The sequence below is a fragment of the Hibiscus syriacus genome, unplaced genomic scaffold, assembly GCF_006381635.1.
Source record: "Hibiscus syriacus cultivar Baekdansim isolate YM2019G1 unplaced genomic scaffold, ASM638163v2 tig00112443_pilon, whole genome shotgun sequence".
Classification (NCBI taxonomy): Eukaryota; Viridiplantae; Streptophyta; class Magnoliopsida; order Malvales; family Malvaceae; genus Hibiscus; species Hibiscus syriacus.
This window is the reverse complement of record NW_024063332.1, coordinates 378037-383769: the sequence shown is the minus strand read 5'-3', so window position 1 is coordinate 383769 and position 5733 is coordinate 378037.

Here is a 5733-nt window from a genome sequence, read left to right as displayed (position 1 = left end):
GCGTTGTCCGGAGTCCAATATCCTTCATTGTGAAGTTGAAATTGGCTCTGGGTAAAACCTGCAAAGATATGCATATATGCGATGGTATGGATGTCATGCTCTTAGGTATGCCTAAAATGTATGGGCAACATATGTTATTCTGGGCTCTGGAGAGAAATCTCGATCTCGGGTGGCATGTCGTTATTGACTCTTGACTTTGAAGGCTTGAAGTTCCGATCTCTGATCTTGAATTCTTCAAATGTTTAAATCTGATGTGCACATTCTGTTTTTTCTTGATTTGGGAGATACTCCTCAACTATCTCAAGTATGTGCATGAGCCTTGATCGGCTTTTGAGTACCTGTACTTTTCAATGAATCTTTGTACAGTAATATGCGATTATCTTTCGTAAAAATAAATAAATCATTAGGTTTAAATCTAATTCAAGATGCTCAGAAGGAATTAGAGGAAAGATTGTCTTTATTCATAAGGGAGGAGAAAAACAAATAATACATGGCAAACATTCTAGAAAACGAATACACGATGATGTGTAAATGAATGTCTTAGATCTCGATAATGTGTGCACTTCTGAGCTGAAAAGCCGTTTGGTGACCTTGAATGCAACATTTGCCAAAGGATCTTTGGAAATGCGACAACGTTTTGGGAGAATGCAACATTTCTCCGTTTTGTTGAGTTCGTAGAAGATTCATGTGCCGGGATATTTCCACTGTTAATATCCAAATCGCCCTTTCCGGGTTTTCAACTTGGACCCATCCTTGGTTGCAAGACGCCCTTTTGCGGGTTTTCATCTTGAACTCACCTTATTTTCTCTTCTTTTGTTTTTTTCCTCTTTTTCTTTTCTCAATTTAGGGCGCCCTTTTGGGTTTTCACCCTAAACGTTCTTTTCTTTTTTTTTTCAACTTAGGACGCCCTCTCGGGTTTTCATCCTAAGCGAAGTATTTCTTGACTGCGTCCGAGTTAATGGGATGTGGTAGTTCAAGTCCGTCCATTTCAGCCATGATGAGGGCTCCTCCGGAGAAAGCCTTTTTCACGACATAAGGTCCTTCCCAATTTGGCGTCCATTTTCCTCGGAAATCTTTCTGGACTGGCCAAATTCTTTTTAGCACTAGATCCCCTTCGCGGAATATTCTCGGGCGCACCTTTTTGTCATGTGCTCGGATCATTCGTTTCTGATAGATTTGACCATGATGAATGGCTTTCAGTCTTTTTTCATCTATCAGATTAAGTTGATCATATCTGGATTGTGTCCACTCTGCATCATCCAGTTTGACTTCTGACAAGACCCTGAGAGACGGAATCTCGACTTCAATGGGTAGCACTGCTTCCATTCCATAGGCTAGTGAAAATGGAGTTGCCCCAGTCGAAGTTCGTACCGAGGTTCGATAAGCGAACAAAGCAAAAGGCAACTTCTCATGTCAGTCTTTGTAAGTTTCAGTCGTTTTTTCCACTATCTTCTTAATATTTTTGTTTGCTGCTTCTACTGCTCCGTTCATCTTTGGTCTGTAAGCAGTGGAATTGTGATGTTTTATGTTGAACTGTTCGCAAGCAGCACTCATCATCTTGTTGTTTAAGTTTGTTGCGTTATCGGTGATAATCCTTTCAGGTAGACCATACCGACATATAATTTCTTTCTTCAGAAACTTGCAAATAGTGGATTGAGTGACACTGACGTATGACGCAGCCTCTACCCATTTCGTGAAATAGTCAATTGCTACGAGAATGAAACGGTGGCCATTCGAAGCCTTCGGATGGATTTGCCCGATAACGTCCATGCCCCACGCAGAGAAAGGCCATGGTGACGTCATTACATGAAGCGGATGAGGTGGAACATTTATCTTGTCTCCATAAATCTGACATTTATGACATCTCCTAGCATAGTTGATGCAATCGCTTTCTAGTGTGGACCAAAAATATCCGCATCTCATTATTTGTCTTGACATCATATGCCCATTTGCATGTGCTCCACAAACTCCATCATGTACTTCTTCCACTATCATTTTTGCCTCTTCAGCATCGACGCACCTTAACAGAAATTGGTTATTGCTTTTCTTGTATAAAACCTCTCTGTCAAGGACGTATCCAGCTGCCAACCTTCTAAGGGTTCTCTTCTCGATTTCAGTGGTTTTCTCCGGATAACTCCGATGCTTGATATACTGCAGAATGTCGTAGTACCAAGGCTTAGTGTCTTTCACTTCTTCAATTTGGTAACAATGAGCCGGGTACTCATACGACTGCATGTTAATTGGCATCATTTCAGACTCCCCGCCAGCTTTGAATGTGGCTGCCAAGGTAGCTAAAGCGTCAGCCATTTGATTTTCTTCTCTAGGCACGTAGTGGAAGGTGACTTCGTCGAACTCTTCGAGCATATCCAACACTAGTTTTCGGTATTCTAACAGCTTTATATCCTTGGTTTCCCACTCTCCTCGGAGCTGATAGATTACTAAGGCTGAGTCTCCATACACCCGCAAAGTCTTTATATTTTGCCCCAGTGCAGCCCGAATTCCCAAGACACAGGCTTCATATTCTGCCATGTTATTGGTGCAATCAAAGTTCAGTCTGCTGGTAAATGGGTAGTGATTCCCTTCTGGGGAGACTAGGATTGCCCCGATGCCATGTCCTAGTGCATTTGATGCCCCATCGAAGTGCATTCTCCAGGAACTGTCCGCTGAAATGCTTGCCTCTTCTAAAGATATGGCCATTAAGTCTTCGTCTGGGAAATCAAAGTCCAGCGGCTCATAGCTCTCATCAGTTCTGCTTGCCAAAAAATCGGATATGGCACTACCTTTTACCGCTTTTTGGCTCACGTATTCGATGTCAAATTCAGACAAAAGCATCTGCCATCGGGCTAACCTTCCGGATAGAGCAGGTACACCCATCATGTATTTCAGTGGGTCTAACTTGGAAATCAGCCAAGTGGTGTGATACAACATGTATTGTCAAAGTCTTTTTGTAGCCCAGACCAGGGCACAACAAACCTTCTCAATAGGAGGATACCGGACTTCGCAATCGGTGAACTTCTTGCTTAAGTAGTAGATGGCTCTTTCCTTCTTCCCGGACTCGTCATGTTGACCCAGGACACACCCCATGGAGCTCTCGAATATGGAGAGATACAGGAACAGAGGTTTTCCTGGGATAGGGGACATTAGTATAGGAGCGTGGGACAGGTACTCTTTTACCTTCTCAAATGCAATTTGACAGTTTTCATCCCATGTTCCAGGGGTGTTTTTTCGGAGAAGGCGAAAGATCGGATCACACTTGTCAGTTAACTGAGATATAAACCGGGCTATGTAATTCAATCTTCCTAAAAAACCTCGGACCTCTTTTTGTGTTCGTGGAGGAGGTAGACTCTGGATGGCCTTAACCTTATCCGGATCAACCTCAATGCCTTTTCTGCTGACTATAAAGCCTAATAGTTTCCCGGATGTCACCCCGAAGGTACACTTGCTAGGGTTCAGTCGTAACCGGAATTTCCTCAATCTTTGGAAGAGCTTTCTCAGATTCTCGACATGTTCATTCTCGGTCTGTGCCTTGACGATCATGTCGTCGACATAAACCTCGATCTCTTGGTGCATCATGTCGTGGAACAAGGTCACCATAGCTCTCTGATATGTTGCCCCAGCATTCTTTAATCCGAAAGGCATCACTTTGTAACAGAAAGTTCCCCATATTGTGACGAAAGTGGTCTTCTCCATATCTTCAGGATGCATCTTGATCTGATTGTACCCCGAAAATCCGTCCATGAATGAGAAGTAGGCATTCCCGGCTGTATTGTCCACCAGAGTGTCTATGTGTGGCAGAGGAAAGTTGTCCTTGGGACTTGCCTTGTTAAGGTCCCGGTAATCAACACACATGCGTACCTTCCCGTCCTTCTTCGACACAGGCACTATGTTGGCCACCCACTCCGGGTATTTGGCTACTTGGAGAAAACCGGCATCAAATTGCTTCTTGACTTCTTCCTTGATCCTAAGGAGCATTTCTGGTCGCATTCTTCTCAGTTTTTGCTGCACAGGTTTGAATTTTGGTTTGATTGGTAGTTTGTGAACTACCGTATCTGTGTCTAGTCCCGGCATGTCTTGATACGACCAAGCGAACACATCTCCGTACTCCTGAAGTAAGACTATCAGGTTTTTTCTTGCTTCAGTCGAAAGAGTTGTGCCGATTTTAACCTCCTTTCGATCTTTCTCAGTACCCAAATTTAAGATTTCGATCGTCTCCTCATGTGGCAGTATTTGCTTTTCTTCTTTTTCTATCATTCTCAACAATTCGGTAGGCAAGTTGTACTCCTCTTGATTATCGCATTCATCAAATTCCCCAAGACAAATGGTTGATTCAAAATCCACCTCTGGATCAGGATCATCAGTGCCCATTATCGTTATCTGGGAACCTGAAAGGAAGAAGATATGCATGTGTGAGAGGATAATATCCCACACGGAACGGTCAAGAACTAACTTTGAGAGTAACTGGAAATGAAGTACTGGAATGAAGGAGATAGAGAATGAATTCAAAAATAAAAGAAAAGTTTGTTTGCCATGGAAAAGAAAAATGCATCTTTTATTAAACTTAAACCAAATGTTTATTTACCCTTACAAAAGATCACCTATTGCCCGGGTATAGGGAAATAGGGATAGTTCGAATATTACTCTGAAAGATTCTTGTAAACCACAGGTAGTTCTTCCGCCGACCAACTGCTAGGTACAAACCCATGTGGCAGAGGGCATATCCCGGATCTATCTCTGTTCTCAACATCTTCTGTGGTCACGGCATTAACGCTCAGATCTTCCAGAGCCGTTTCTAACTCGGATATGGTGGTCTCAAACACATAACAACCTGACTTGAATGTTCTGAAGAGCGGCGGGAATGTCATAGGCTTCCATTGGAGTTCGTTTCCAGTCAATCTGGCCAACCTTCTCTCCCGGTTCTTTTGGATTTCCTTTCTCTTTTCATGATAACCGGGCTGAAAACCGAGCCCAAATTGGTCTAATTTTGGGATAGGACGGACAGGATTGATCATTCCTTGCAAATATTTCCCAAAACCTCTCCCGGTTCTTGCGCCTCGGCCTAGGGTTTGCTTGATCTCCATCCTTGTGCATTTGGAGAGTCGAGGTCTTGGGATTCTCTTTCCTTCCGCCACGAATGTGGCATTCACAAACTCCAAGGAGCGGAACGAACATTCTACCGCTTCCTCGTCTACTTCGATGTATGGAGCCTCCGTGGTCACGCTTGCCACGATATCTTCCTCAGCGTTGATAGTTACTAAGGCTCCGTCAATAACAAATTTAACCTTTTGGTGCAACGTGGAGGGTATTGCACCTCTTTGATGAATCCATGGTCTTCCCAAAAGACAGCTATAAGACGGCATGATATCCATCACAAGGAACTCAACATCATAGGTGGCTGGTCCAATGGTCAATGGTATCTCGATCTTTCCGATTACCTCTCTTTTGGTCCCATCAAATGCTCGGACCACATTCTGACAAGCTCTTATATGAGAGGTATCGATTGGTAGCCTCTTCAATGTATTGAAGGCATCACGTTCAGGGCCGAACCATTCGATTAAGACACTTGGTAAAGCGTGCCCCTTACAGTAGGTAGTAATGTGTAACGCCTTTGTTCGGCCTCTTCCTCCGGATGGAATCTCATCATCTGAAAACGAGATGAGATTATCAGCTTGAATATTGTGCACCAGTCGATCCATCTTGCTGACTGGTATGTCTTGTGGTACGAATGTTTGATTA